Source organism: Canis lupus, chromosome 3 (genome assembly GCF_011100685.1).
Source record: "Canis lupus familiaris isolate Mischka breed German Shepherd chromosome 3, alternate assembly UU_Cfam_GSD_1.0, whole genome shotgun sequence".
Classification (NCBI taxonomy): Eukaryota; Metazoa; Chordata; class Mammalia; order Carnivora; family Canidae; genus Canis; species Canis lupus.
In genome coordinates, this window is record NC_049224.1 from 52,461,927 (window position 1) to 52,478,051 (window position 16,125).

Consider the following 16,125-nt stretch of genomic DNA (forward strand, 5'->3'; position numbering starts at 1 on the left):
TCACCACGAAGGAGCCCAGGACCCAGCCAGCATTTTGTTTGGTGCATAAATTCCAATTCTGTCAGGGTGACTGCCAGGAGGAAAGGAAGGAAGCTGGATGGATTAGTGTGGTGTTTCAGGTCCGGGATACTGTGGTGGGTGGGTATCTGACCATTTGGGGGAACCCTGGATCTTGGGAAACACATTTGAAAGAAAGTGAACCCAGAAAGGTGTGATGATGACTTTCTAAAGGTCATATGTGACTTAGGGGAAGGGCAGAACTAGAATCTGGGTTTTCTGAGGCTCTAGTCAGTTGCTCATCTTGATTAAAGAACCCAGATGTCTAGGCTCTAATCCTTGTTCCTCCCTTGCCTCTGGGTTGCCAAGGAGAAGGGACGATCAGATCGCCTGTGGCCCTGGGCAGGGCGGCTTAGGAGGTGCTTTGAAGATCAGTGTAGGAGTGTTGGCCTGTCAGGCACTGAGCCTGGAAGAGACTGCCCAGGAATGGAAAGGCCATTGGGGAGAAAACCACATGGCCATGGCGGAGAAAACCCAAAGGAGGTGGTGCCTCTAACCCAGAAGGAGAGATCGCTCCTCCAATTTAAAAAGTTTCAGATGAAGGAATAATCAAAAGGAAGAAAAACTCTCTCAGAGAAATACTGGAACTTTTCAGGTTATATCAAGTTGGGTTTAAATGAGATGTATGTAGGTCCACTTTCTAGCGCATCACCTGGTACCTTCATTCATTCTCCAGTAACTTCTGAGCGCCACCTAGGTGCCAGGTCTGTGCTCAGTGCAGGCCCGTAGCTGGCCCTCTCGATAAACAGTAGCTGCAACGATACAAGCAAAGCCCTTAGCATGGTGCCTGCCACTGGGCAGTTATTGAACTCAATAACCGTTCAATATCATTTATTAGTAGTAGTACTAATTTCAATATTAAGTAAATATTTTTCTTTTCCTAGAATTTTTCATAAAAATTATACTTAAGTTGGGATTCTCTCTTTATTATTTGAAAGCCCTCTGGTCAATATAGGAGTAAAGAATCCAAGAGGGTAAAATGATAGATGTAGTATTACTTATTTGCAGGGAGTCTGTGTGCTGTCTGAGCCACACCTGACTCCAGGCCCCTTCTTACAGCTATGCACATACTTTGCCCCTGCTCCCCATCTCACACGCACCCACATCCCAGGCAGCCTGCACCCCTGCATGCCCATGGAGGCGCCTTCTATCCCCACATGTTGAGAACAAACTGTCGAACTCCCCAGTCAGAGCAGGAGCTCCAAGGGACCTCACTCCCTGGATGGTGGGGTGGAGCTGCTAAGGTGGGAACCTGCCAGGTAGGGCAGACCTGAGTGCAAATCCCAACTCAGCCAGTTAATTGGCTACATGATATTGAAGAGGTCCTTGTCAGGCTCTCAGTAGGCACCATAAGCCTTAATTCCTCTCCTCTAATGGCTTCTAGGTCCCCTTGGGGTCACAATCTGTAGGTTCAGGAGTACTCATTTAGAATGTTCTGTAATAGTAAAAGGCCATGTCCCAACTTTTCACGTGGATTTTTTTCATGATGCCTTGTAGAACCTGGTCCCTCGCAAGCCCCTTCTTCTTGGGCTGAGAAGGGCCTCGGCTGAGCAACGGGAGGCCCACGGGCCCCTGCTTGGAGTCTCACTTTTAGTCTGTGTCTGCTCCTGCAGGGACATCTAGCACAGAACATGTCCATCTGCAGCTGGTAAAATCAATTTAGGGCAGTGTAATGACATAGGAAAGAGAAATCTCATAGTGCCTTCCATGTAATAAAGGTAAGTATTATTTCTGAAAACTTCTATTACTGTTAAATATTTTGCAGTCCTAGATAAGTGTATATGTGATTATAATACATAGGTATTTGTATGTACACAATACATACAAACTTGGTGTTTAACTGATGATTTCTTACTGCGGGCTATGGTCAAAAAAGCTTGAAAGCCCCTGATCCTGGTAATGTTTCTGTCTCTGAGAAATCCCTGCCCCGGGGCTCCAGCTGGCAGGTCCTGGGGCATCCTTGCTGCCTCTGTGCTAACACCTGGACTGGACCCTTGAACATCTTGGGAGTGGGGGCAGCAAGAAGTAGAAGCTGGGGGTGGGAGTGAAAGGCAAGTTCAAGGAAGACAACCCAGACTCAGACAGGAAGCAATGCGTGGAGAACAGGCCTGCTTGCAAGTGGAGTGTGAGGAGTGACAGGGCCAATGAACCTTTTTTAAAAATATTTTATTCATTTATTTATTTATCTATCTATTTATTTATTTATTTATTTATTTATTTATTTATTTATTTATTTTTAAAGAGAGAGAGAGAGAGAGAGAATATGAATGAGGGAGGCACAGAGGGAGAGGGACAAGCAGATGGTGTGCTGAGCACAGAGCTAAGATCATGACCTGAGCTGAAATCAAGTCAGATGCCTAACCCACTGAACCACCCAGGTGCCCCTGTGGGTGGGAACATCTCCAAACAGGAGCCATCTTCTCCTGCTATCACCAGGCTGGCCTTTTGACCATGCTGTGGGCCTTGCTACCCTCTTTCCCTCTTTCCTTAAGAAAGCTCTCTGTTCAATGGAGGGAAAGGAGATTGTGGCATCTCCCCTAGCTGCTCTCCTTCCCCCAGACCGGATAGGATACCCCCATCCCCGAGAGGAGGTCTGGGCCCCTGGGCGTGGCTGGAAACGGAGTCCTTGTTGCAGGGGAGGAGTGGCTGAGAGGGGCAGTGGTGCTGGGCGGGTTCAGGGTTAGAGAGGGAGAGCCCGAGAGAGGCCGGAGGACCAGAATGGAGGGAGGGGGGCGTGTGGGCCTTTGTAGGGAAAACGGGAAAACAGTTCCTTTTTTCAAAAGTTGAATCCAGGGCAAGAACGGAAACCATAGAGTTTACTTTTAAAAACTCAGAGCCTCCTTGTAAGCAGCCGAATGTGTATGTGTGTGTGTGTGTTCGTGTGTGTGTTCGTGTGTGTGTGTGTGCGCGCGCGCAGCGCGTGCGTGTGTGCACACACTAGGCGGGCGGGCCTGCGGGCTGGCCTGAGCTTGTGAGAGGCGACTTTTCTCCCTCTCAATGGCCTTACAGTGTATCCTAAAGAAGCTTTTTGTTAAACTCATGAATAGGTGGATTTGGGGTGTGCGCTGCTGGCCATCATGATTTGGATATTTGGTTACCTTTGAGGTTATGTGTTTTCCCTTTTAAGACACACACCCAAAAAAGAAGCCACCTCTCCTGCATTGGGTCTCTTTTGGGTGTGGGAGGGCTTGCTCTTCTCTCTGTGATTGATTTGGCTTGAGGGGCAAGGGTCCAATGAAGGAACTGAGTACCGGGCAGTTGTGTAGCATCCAACCTGGCGAACAGCCCCTCCTCAGCCCCTGGACTCTGGGCCTCTGAGGTGGAGCATGGCAGTTCCATAGGTGTCCAGGGCATTTGGGGCTGTGATAATCTTCTAAGAGATCACAAAGGGGACAGAGGCCCAGGAGGGGGTAGGTGTGTGCCCCCGGCTGGCCCAGAGCAGACTAGTGAGGATCTGGATGGGAACGCAGGCCTTCAGGCCCTCATCCTGAAACATACCATATCCATGGAAAGCATTCATTCATTCTCCCTGCAGCACCACTTGCTACATGCTACAGGCACTGCACTAGATGTGGGTAAACCATTCACTCTTCTGGCCCTCCAGCTGCTCATTGTCTATTGAAGAAGACAGGCTATAATCAACTTGACCCCAACCCCGTATTCCTATAAAGCAATGGCTCTCAACTGGGGGCTATTTTGCTCCCCAGGGAACATTTGACCTTATGTGGAGAGACTTTTTTTGTTGTCGCCATAGGGGAGGGGTGATAGTACTAGCATCCAGTGGGTGGAGACCAGGGATGCTACTAAACATCTGAAAATGCAGAGGATAGCACTTTCCTTCTACCAGCAGAGAATTATCCAGCCCAAAATGTCAGTAGTGCCAATATTGAGAAGTCCTGCTCCAGACCTTCATTTAGTTATGGGGCCAGAGCATGCCCAGCTGTGTGCAACAGAAGTCCAACGGCTGGGGGAAGGGGGAGGAGGGCGGCAAGAAGGGAGGGTTAGGCAGGCGATGAAGGGCAGACAACAAAAGAAAACAAGGAGCCAGGCCCCAGTGGTAAAGCAGAAAGAACGGGGACTTTGGCAGCCCCGGATGTAGGTTGAAATCCCAGCTGTGTGCCCTTGGGCAAGTCACTTAAGCTCTCTGAGCCTCACTTTTCACATCCATGAAATGAGGCTCATCTGATGACTGAGAGAGTTCAAGATAAAGCGAAGACAGGACCTGGCACAAAGTAGACCTGCAACAAAATATCAAACTGCTATTATAATTTTTGAGGTTTTCCGAAATCCCACTCTGAAAAATCATAGCATCAGCAAGTATGGATGTGTGATCATGAGGCCAAAGAAGGTTGCCATTGGGGACACAATTGCCACAGTAATGCATTCTGTTGGGTGGGGGGTGGCATGTGGGTCAGCACCTCCCCACACACACAACTCCCAGCAGGGGGTGAGAATCAAGGGGTGGGGTTTGCTCCAGTGGGAAGGCCAATGTGTGTATCCTATAGCATGGGCAGTGGGAGAACGCTGAGCTTGAAGCCACTTGAACTGCGCACTGCCTGGCTGCATAATGTGGGCAAATTGCTTTGCCTCTCTGAGCCTTGGTTTTCTTCTCTGTAAAATGGACATCCTAAGGCCTGCCTTCATGGTGTGTGCTACACTTAATCCAGCGCCTGGCACACACAGTCAGGCTGGTTGAATGAATGAATGAATGAATGAGCGGACCTTCGCACTATAAATTACCTCCAATGCTTGAGGAGAAGAATACCAGCAATTTTCAAATGGGCGGTCCTCCACTTTACCATGCCTCCATCCCCAGCCCTCCGGAAACCTGGTCCTCTAGTTCCTGTAGGGCACCAGGCACGAGTTACAGCGCTGACAGCAGCACCCTCTAGAGGGTACTGCAGTTATTAGCAGTTGAGTTGTGCCAGCCAGGAGGAGGGAACCTCCGTGGTAGCAGGAGGTGTGGGTGAGCCCCATCTGTACAACAAGGCCTTTGCTCCACTCCATGGAGTTGAACTTAACAGTATATTAAGGCCTGACTGAAAGTCACTAGCCAAAGGGGTGGATTTGGGAATTGCCAGGCTTCCCTGAGCCTCTATTTTTTCAGTCATGAAGCATTGGGGCACTTGGGTAGCTCAGTGGGTTGAGTGTTTGCCTTGGTCCTGGGATCAAGCTCCACATCCTGCTCCCTGCTCAGTGGGGAGCCTGCTTCTCCCTCTCCCTCTGCTGTTCCCTCCTCTTTGTGCTCACGTGCTCTCTCATCAAATAAATAAAATCTTTAAAAAAAAAAAGCATTAAATCAGAAAGGGACACAGGGGACACCTAAATCACCCGCCTCCTTAGTTATGCAAATGAGGAGCCTGAGTCTCAGAGAGAGAGTTCAGGGGCTCTCAGCAGAGCCATGGGCTGCTGAAGCTCCTCCCTCCACATCACCTGTCACATTCAAACCAATAAAAGGAGGTGCCTTATCACAGAAACACTGTGCCATCCCATAAGAGCCCAAATGCAGACAGACTTCATCTTGAGACTACCCGTTGTCTACCCTTGGGCCACCTTCTCACTGTGTGCCTCCAGAGTCCTTGATGGTTGCCCAGATGCTTGGGGGAAGAAAGTCTTGTTAGGGGAAATGTCCAGGGCAAAGGGGAGCCCAGCCTTCCAAGTCCCTCAGAACCCCTGGGCTTTCTTATCTCAGCCTCCACCCTTGATCATATTGGAGGGATTTTCTCCAACCAAACCTGGACCTTGGCCTGACCTTCCTCCCATCCCTTCCTTCTCCCATTAGGTGCCCCTCCCCCCAAAAAAAACCACTCTCACTTTGACCTCATATCCAGATGGCTTAGGGAAACACCTGGATTTTATGATGACTCAGGAATGTAGTGGATGTTTTTCAGCTTGACAAGATGCTCTAAAAGAGACTCGGATGCTGTCATCAGAAGTAGCCTCTGTCCCTAGAATCAAAAGCATTGGAGTAGCTTTGGGGGAAAAAAAGTATGCCTAAATCATAATGTACCCCAGAGATTCTGCATGGGGTTGGGGGACAGGGTAGGAATCTGTGCTTTTCAGAATCACCCCAGGTGATTGCAATGCAGTCTGGTTTCTGAACTCTTAGTATAAAGCCCAAAACAGTTCCTCTGGGTGCATTTGGTTCTAAACTACTTTCTTGTAGCCCTTCCTCTGAGGGTCACCTGCCCCAACTCTCCCTGCAGGCAGAATGACAGCCTCTGCCCCAAGTTTGCCCTTTAGAGGAATGGGAAGGTCACAGTCTGCCTCTCTGACTCCTCTCTCCTGCCTGACACATAGGCCCTGCTTCCTTAACATAGTTGTCATTGACCCTGGATTCACGTATATTTGTCCCTGGAGAATGAAGCTAGGCCAAGATTCCCAAAAATAGGTTCCCTAGAACATCTGTTTCAGAGATGGTCAATGGACATTATATGTAAAAGGGGGTCTCATCCCCACGGCTCAAACAGCACCCCTGCTCTGCAGGAATTCTCAATATGCTGATGGATATTGGAAATCTCCCTGAGTTTCTTAAGTCAAATTTGGCCAGGGAGCTCTTCTCTCCTAGAGTGAACTGAGGGTCCATACAGTCAGCCAGCTCTGATCCTGCAGCAGGAATGAGGCAGCTGCACGGGACCCAAGGTGGGGGCCAAGGGACGAGGAGTGCTTAGAACCCTAATCTCAAACACGGTCACTGACCCAGCAAGCTTTCTTCACCCTCAGAGCAAGGCTGGACACCTTCTTCTTGTTCACCTGATACCTGCCACCTTCTCTTTAAAGGTAGGCCATGCAGGATGATCGTTTTAGTTTCATTGTTTCCCAGGATTGAAAAACAGGTGAGTGAGGTAGAGCCCTCCCACCTGGACCAGAGGCCTAGCCCTGTGTGCTCAATTTGCCATGTGACTCCAGGGAGTGCCAGTCTCATGGACATGTCTATGTATAGCCCTTGCCCCTGAAGTGAACCCCTGCCCCTGGAGCTGAGCAAGAAAGAGCTGTGTCTGCATGCTTACCTCTGTCCCCTGTCCCCAACACTACCTCCATGAGTACCGACCCCACCTCAGCCCCACACCGTTCAACCAAAGAGCTTCTTCACCCTCCTGTGGGCCATTTATTCCCCCTTAAAGCAGCCTCATTTTGTGATTCTTCTTTCCTAAGCCCAACCTGCAATGGCTTCCACTGATCTTTTGTTACTGTTATAGCAGAGTAGATCCCCCTGGTATGGGGGACCTGATTGCATAGATTGTCTCCACACCCAGCCCTGAGAGAGAAGAGTGCTGTAAGGCTGGGTTGGAGGTAGAAGCTGCTTTATTAGCTGAGGGAAGACCTAGCAGGGGCTTAGAGCCTCACCTCCCACTGCTTCCTCTGCTCACCTGGGCCCTCTCATCCACTCTTCTCTCGAGGAGCTCCAGCTGCCATCTCAATGCCTTCGGGACTCCAGGGGCCTACCCTCAGGGGTCAGCAAGACTCACACGTGCCAAATAAGGCTCCTGTAATGTTCAGTGGCTGGAAAACTGTAACTACTCCAGCTCCCTCTGTAGTTACTGCAAGTATGGTGTCGATGACTGGCCCATAGATGCTTATGCTTGCAGCAATCAGGTCAGGTTATTTGCACATCCCTTCTCAAGCCTCTGGGAATTACAGAGGCTCTCAGAAGACCTTTTATACTTGGAATACAGCCCAGTTCTCTTCCTTGGCCCACAGGCCCTCAGGAGCCTGTTTCCTCTTCCCCTTGAGCTTCCCCATCACCTTCCCCTCACCCACCACCTTCAGCATCTCCCAATTAATTCCTGCCTCAGGGCCTTTGCCTTCCTGGTCTCTCCTGCCTGAGGCTCTTCTCATTTGGCTTTGCAAGATTGGCTCATTCTGGTCATTCAGTTCAAATGACACCTCTTCCAGGAGGCCTTTCATTATCACCCAGTTTAAAGATAAACATGCCCACCCCCATGTTCCAGCAGCCCTGGGTTGAACTTTCTTTGTAGTGTGCCACTGTCTAAAAAGTGCTGGTTGGTTGTTTTCCTTGCTGGTTTTCTGCCCCCTGCCCCAGTCACACCAAATCAAAAGTTGCATGGGACAGGAGCCCATCACACAGATGCCCTGTCTTGATCTTCTTCAATCTCCAACACCTAGAAAATGCTTAGTAAAAATATGCTGACCAGACAAATGACTTTAGCCCAGTACTTTTCAAACTGCGCTCGAGAGTCTTCAGGGGTTGTCTATGACACCCTACAGGGGCCATAGAGGTAAGGAGAGAGGGGCAGTGATTTTAGGGGTCCCCATGTCAGATTTGATCAGAACATCTCCACTTTTATGTCTTTTGAAAGCCACTGATCTGGTGCTTTTCTACTCTTGTCAGAGATCAGAAAACTGAGACCTAAAAAGGAATATGTCTGATGAAATGGCTAAGTGAAATAAATCTGTCAGAGAAAGATGAATGCCATATGATCTCACTCCTATGTAGAATTTAAGAAACAAAACAAATGAGCAAAAAGGAGAGTGGAAAAAAGAGAGAGAGGCAAACCAAGAAATAGACTCTTTTTTTGTCTTTAAGGATTTTATTTATTTATTAATGACACACAGAGTGAGGCAGAGAGACATAGGCAGAAGGAGAAGTGGGCTCCCTACAGGGAGCCAGATGTGGGACTCGATCCCCGGATCCGAGATCATGCCCTGAGCCAAAGGCAGACGCTCAAACGCTGAGCCACCCAGGCATCCGAAGAAATAGACTCTTAACAATTACAAATTGCAGGTTAGCAGTGGGGAGGTGGGAGCTGGGATAGGGGAACAGATGATGGGCATGAAAGAGGGCACTTTTTTATTTTATTTTATTTATTTATTCATGAGAGACACACAGAGAGAGGCAGAGACACAGGCAGAGGGGGGAGCAGGCTCCATGCAGGGAGCCTGATGTGGGACTCGATCCTGGGACTCCTGGATCATGCCCTGGGCCAAAGGCAGGCGCTAAACCGCTGAGCCACCTGGGCAACTTGAAGGAGGGCACTTGGGATGAGCACCAATGGTCGCCTATGATTTATTCCCAGCCCCCTTCCTGATGACATTGTAGCACTTCGATTCACAAAAGGATCCATCAGGCCATTGTCTTATAGGAGTGGAAGTCGGTGGATGGGCTCCAGACTCAATCTGGCTAATTCACTAGCAGTGTGACCTTGCCAGAGTTGGTTAGTCTTGCATGCCTCAGTTTCCACATCTGTAAATCAGGTATAATGTCTCTTAACTCATGAGTTTGTGAGGATAATATAACATAGCTAAAGCAAGGTACCGGGCACAGAGCAAATGCCCTCAAAGCAGTAATAGCTGTTCATCATGAATATCCCTGGGGTCGTTCCTGGTATCTGAGAACCTGACATTTTGTAGCAATGGGTAAGGTAGTCACGTGACTACCTCTTCTTGCCCAACCTGAAGCTCCTCGGCTGATTTCCTGACTACTTATGCTCTTAAGGCAGCCATGCAAGCTTGGAGCACGGAGGCACGTGGGAAATGCAAGAAGAGCCTTGTGCCTTCTGTCACCTTGAAGCTAGCTGGGGAACAGGGCCGGTACCCTGCAGCAAGCCCTGTTGTACCAAGGGGCCCCCACTGCACAATTCCAGGAGATCCCATTCCATTGTGTTCCGTGGGTAGACAGCCCCCTGGGGTGGTACAGGGCACAGCTGATTAGAGCTTTACACCCCAGCCCTGATCCTACTCGAATCCTTCAACTACCTCTTGGGACTGCACCATACTGGCAAAAGGTGGACCAGCAAGAAATTCTTTCAGGTGTTCTACCTGCCACCAGCTCTGTGGCTGTGCTTTCAGGAGGCAGGCTGGGGAGGGAGGAGCTGGTGCAGAACTGGGCTTCTCTGGCCCTGCCAATCTCCTGCTTAGTGCCCTGTCCTCCCCTCGTGGGACTGGGGAACCAGGAAGTCTAATTATCCCAGGAGAACCGTTGATGGTTCTGAAAAAGTTAAGGCAGCTGAACAGCCTGAGATGTGCCTCTGTTGAAATGTCAGCCTTTCTTGGTCCTATGCAGACCCTAGGAGAAAAGATGCTCTGAGTCCAGACGGGCCAGAAACCTCAAAGAAACGTTCACTTCTGGGTTTTTGTTAATAAAAGACAGAATCCAGACCAGGATCGAGGATATGTTTCTCCTTTCTCCTGGCTCCCTAGAAAGGCAGAGAGCCACTGTCATCAATCAGTGAGAGCAGAAGGGGATATGGATGAGCCCAATGATGGCATGAGGGTCAAAGAGCCAAACCAAGAGAATCACAAGATTCTCAAATCACAATATCACAATCACGAAGATCAGGTTCAAAGGGCAACCAAGAAGGTTCTAGAAAAATCCATCAAGAACAAGCCCAGGGCTCCTGGCTGGCTCAATAGGTAGAGCCTGCGACTCTTATTCTCAGGGTTGTGAATTTGAGCCCTGGGTTCAAAGTGGTTATAGAGATGACTTAAAAATAAAATCTTAAAAAATCAAATTAAATCCCAAGGCGTGATACGTCCCCACTGAGAAAAGGAGGGCAGGAGAGATTTAGATTAGACATGAAAAATAATTTTCTAGAGAAATCTAAATCATCCTGACTTGACCCCCAAGTAAGATGGGGCAATCTCCTTTTGTAGTAGTGTCTTTAGTCGTGGTGGTAGTAAAATAAAGAGTTACCCATTGTATTAGTTTCAAGGACTGCCATCACAAAGCGCTGCAAAATGCAGGCTTAAAATGACAGAAGTAGGGGCAGCCCCGGTGGCACAGCGGTTTAGCGCCGCCTGAAGCCTGGGGTGTGATCCTGGAGACCCAGGATTGAGTCCCACATCAGGCTCCCTGCATGGAGCCTGCTTCTCCCTCTCCCTCTGCCTGTGTCTCTGCCTCTCTCTGTGTGTCTCTCATGAATAAATAAATAAAATTCTTTAAAAAAAAATGACAGAAGTGTATTGTCTCTCAGTTCTGGAGGCTAGAAGTCCAAAATCAGGGTCTCTTCAGGGCCATGTTCCCTCTGAATCCTGAAGGAAAGAATCCTTCCTAGACTCTTCTCAGCTTCTGGTTTCAGTTTTTGGCATTCCTGGGCCAGCACCTGTTTCACTCCGATCTCTGTCTCCCTGATCTCTGCATGGATGCCAGGATCTCCACATGCTGCTTACATTTCTTTCGAGGACACCAGTCATACTGGATTAAGGGTCCATCCTAATGACCTCACCTTAACTTGATTATATCTGAAAGGACTTATTTCCAGATAAGGTCACATTCCCAGGTCCTGGGGGTTAGGGCTTCCACATATCCTTTTTTTGCAGGGCGGGGGTGGGGGGGGCTCAATTCAACTCGTGACACCCTTTATTGACTTGCTACCATATTTTGGATCCATGCTTCATCTGAGATGTCCAGGAAGTTCTATCAAGTCAAATAAATGACATATTCTCTGATTGGTCAGTGCTTCTGTGCTAACCAGAGACTGGATGTATTGAGTAGAAAGGATATAAATGTTGCATGACCCAAAGCCACAAGAAGCTTGAAGTAGGTCTAATTATCCCCATTTTGTAGATGGTGAAACTAAGGCATGGCCAAGGCTGGAACTCATGGCTGTCTGATTCCAAATGTTCCTGGTTTCCTGGCTATTTCATGCCCAGAGAGAAGGCCAATTTCTCAGATTGGACCCAGACATCCAGCATAAGAAAGAGAAGCAAAGGGACTTGTTGCTCATTCTGGGGCCCATCCATCAGGGTATGTGCATAAAGCTCCGCTCATTCTGGCATTCCATGCCTATGAACTTCATGGGGATTCCTTGGCTCACAGTTAGGATCATCTTTGGAAGAGAGTCATGAGCTTGAAAGATCTTCGACCCAGAGTCTGTTGAACACTTAACTGTGATGCAAGAAAATTCTGTCTCTCAGCACATTCCCAAGAGTTTTATAGTACATGGAGAACATTCTCCTCTCCTCCACCCTGCCCTCCCACCCTTCCCCGCCCCCACCCCATCCCTTCTTCACTGGCTGGCACCTTGGTCACTGGGGAGTTTATTGTCCTGAATGTAGATTTTTTTTTAAGGATATAAAATTTCATTTTATTTTTGGAAACACTTTTCCTTTGAAAAATGGTAGAGAACATCACAGAAAGTTGAGGAAATGTAAACACTAGAAATGGAAAAATAAAAGTCTACCATAAACCTAACACCCAAAGACAACCAGAGTTAAATTTATGTATATCTTTCAGGTCTTTTCCCCCATGAATAGCTACACACAAAAATGGAATGGAGTTGCATTGCATATAATATTTTGCAGTTTGCTTTTTATGTGAACATGTTTCTAAGTCAGTAAGCAGTTATCCACAATTAGAATATTCCATGTGCCAAGCTCTCTATGGGACACAGCGGGGAATACACAAGGAGTGGGAAGTCTGCCCTGTCCTCTAGGAGAGCCCTCAGTCTAGGTGGGAGAAACCATGACTGCCATGAAAACTAAATAGGAAGCAGAGAGCCCCAGGCCCTGATCCCAGCATGACCACTGTCTGTGCAGCTGTGGGTGAATTTTTCCATCCGAGAAGATGGCCACCGCTGCTCCCACCAAGCTCAGATGGGCGTTAGGCTCAGCTACAGTGCCAGCGTAGTTAACAAGAGAGAACACACTTCAGTGAGAAAGTCTGCAGGTGCTCCTCTACCTGATGTATCTGTGTCCCCAGCAAGCCAGAGATGAGAAACTCAATTTCCTCCTCCCAGAGTAAACATCGGGTCCCTTGTTCCTCTCACAGTATGAGCATCTTGAAAAGCCAAGCATCTTTCTAGTTTTAATGAGAAGTGTTGCTTGTAAAACATGACCCTTCTAATAAGCCAACTAATTCATCTGCTGCTCAGATAAAGAAATAAACCAGAAATGGAAAAAAGACAATTGTGTTTGACTCATTTGGGGGTAGTATGTGGGACCCCAACATGGTGCCTTCCTAAGAAATTTTCAAGGGAAATGTTGATCATACCTGGTCTCTGCCTTGTGTGCCTTTAGAGCCCAACCCCATGAAGCTGCAGGTGTCCCAGGATGCTGAAGGCAGTATGGTACCCGGAAGAGCCCTGAGTGCACAAAAGTCTCCTTGAATATAGAAAGCACTCCAGAAGAAGAAAAAGAAAAAAAAAAGAACCTGTCCAATTGGCCAATTGGAATAGCACATAAAGATCTCTAGATACTGGGTCAGATAGGGTTACTGATTTTCCTCCTCAAAAGGAAAGCCAGTAGTCAAATTCATAGAAACAGAAAGTAGAATGGTGGTTGCCAAGAGCTGGGGGAGGGGGAGATGGGAGTTATCCTCTAATGGGTACAAAGTTTCAGTTTGGCAGATGGTAGTGATGGTGGCACAGTAACATGACAATGTGGATGTGCCTCATGTCACTGAACTATAAAAAATACGGACTTAAAAACAGTTACGGTGGTACTTTGTGAGACGCCTGGATGGCTCAGTGCGTTAAGTATCTGACTCTTGATCTCAGCTCAGGTCTTGATCTTAGGGTCATGAGTTCAAGCAACATGGGATCCACCAAAAAAAGATGGTAAATTTTGTGTTATGTGTATTTTGCCACGATTCTTTTTAAAAGAATTTAAAACAGCACAAACGGAAAGGCAGCCTTCTTGTGAGGACTATGTCATTGAAGAAACACTGGCGGGGAGGAGCCGGGAGGCAGCAGACAGACAGCATGAGTCCCTAGAAGGCGCTTTCTGGAAGGCTACTATGCTGGCTTCCTATTGGGAGGCTATTAGGCACCGTAATCCTGACAGCCGTGCAGGGCAGAGCTACACAGCCAGAGAAGGCTGGCTGAGAACTGGGGACATGCTGGAGACAGCTGGAAGGGGAGGAAACAGAGTGGAGTGCAGCATAATATCATGTCAGTGCTCACAGCTCTTTGCCAACTCTTCTGGAGCAAGTGGAGAGTCAGAGGGTGTCTGTGAGGAGCTCAGAGAGCAAGCTCTTTGGGGTGTTCAGCCTTATTCTAAAGCCTCAAGGTGATCTTGGTGCTCTGAATCCATCTTTGACGCTTAACCCGATCTGTTGGAAGACTCCTTCTGTAGCAGGCACGCAGCAGATGTTTGTGAACAGAATCCATGCTTTAGGGCTGTGTCCATAGATTGCCAAAAGCCTTTGAATAATGAGAACAAACCCCTGACAGCCTCCATCCTCTGCGCCTGCCCCCATCACTAGCATATATGTGGGAAGCAGAGAATAGGCTAGGAGTCAGGCAGACCTGGGTTTGAATCCTGGCCCTTCCACTCCCTGGCTGCAGGATTTGAGGTAAGTTACTGACCTGTTCTGAGCCTCTGTATCCTCCATTATAAAATGGAAGTAGCAATCGTGCCCCCCTCCAGGGATAATTGTGAGCATTGAATGAGAGGATGCATTTGTTCCGATTGCTGTTGGGCACCATGCTGGCTAGGGGTCAGCTTTCAATACGTGGTAATTTTTAGAGGAAGTAGTGGGGGTAGGTGCTCAGGCATGCAGGAGACCCAAGGAAGGATGAGCTTAGTGCACACCCCAGTGGGCGGCATCTCCTTGCAGAGGCAGACAAAGCTGCAGGCAGTGTATGATCCTGCTCTCATGGAGGAGGGTGAACTTGGTCACGATGAGGTAACAGGGAGACTTCACAGAGGTAGGGCCGGAAATAGCTGGAGCAGAAGTTTTGGTTTCCTTCTGAAACACACCTGAGATCTGAACTCCACTCCCTCATGCCAGCGAGTCTCCTACAGAAGCCAAACTCACTAGCCTAATTACAGAGATTCTTCAGAATCTGTCCCAGCCTTGTTCCTAACTTTTTTGATCCTATATGGGTTGGATGTACTCCTTTCTCCGTGCCTCTGTTCATGAGATCCCTCCCTCCTAAATGCCCTTTCCCTCTACCATAGGGTACCTGTCTGTCAAGGCTCAACTCAAATGTCACTTCTTCTTCAAAACTCTCCCAGGCCCCCCCAGACAGGAGCGGTTTCTGCATCTTCTCAGCTCCCAGAATTCTTTCATTGAAAGAGGCTCTTCCTCTCGTACTGTAGGATTTATTCACACATCTTATTTACACGGGTCGATTCTTGGATCCTCGTCAGTACCTACCACAGAGTTTTCCATGTGGTGGGGATTTGACAGAGGAAAAGAAGGAGGGAGGAAAGACAAGAAATGGTTGGAACTTTTTCAGATGAGAGGCAATTGCTCCTTCCACACGAGAGCTAAAAAAGAATACTCTGCTTTTCAGAGCACATGCCCCAAGAAGGGAAAGCCATGTGGGTGAAGGATGGCCACGGGGTGAAGGTGTCTTGTCCACTGCCGCATCAGCCAGCCCTGAACTATGCTGGGCAAGACAAGCTCACCCAAAGAAGCTGGTAAAGTGCAGTGTCAGGAGGTCTCCAAGAGCACCATTCTGTAGAGAAAGTTCCTTAGAAGGATGCACAGAACTCAGTAAATCTGTTATATTCACAGTTATGGTGTTATACGGTGTTTTATAGCAAAATGATACAGATCAAAATCAGCAAAGAGGCACATGGAAAGTGTCCCAAGGTGACCAGGTACAGAGTTCCAGCTGCGCTGGTGCAGTGGAGTTGTGTCGACAGCAGTGCACAGTGCGTTACAATACAGAGCACTGCCAACCAGAGAAGTTCACTAGAGCCTCAGTGTCTAGGGTTTTTACTGAGGGGTGGGTCACGTGGCTGACTGTCCACATAGTTGACCTTAGTCTCTAGCCCCTCCAAAGGTCAAATTTATGCCACACGACCCCAGATGCCCACCATAGATCACACTGTTAGCATAGACTCTCAAATGTGCCCTAAGGCCCCCAAGTAAACTGAACAGGAACTTAAAGATCACCTCCTGGAAGCTGGGGCCCCAGCTCCCACTGGCTGTCAAAGAGTAACATGACCCAAAAGGAGTTAGAAGGATGTTCACCATGAAGTCTTGCCCAGTCCTGGAACCGAGGCATGCAAACTAGGGTCAAAAGAATGAGGTTTGGGGTGCCTGGCTGACTCAGAGCATGCAACTCTTGATCTCAGAGTTGTGAGTTGGAGCCCCATGTTGGGTGCAGAGATTACTTAAAAATAAAAAATCTTTTCTTTTTAAAGATTTTATTT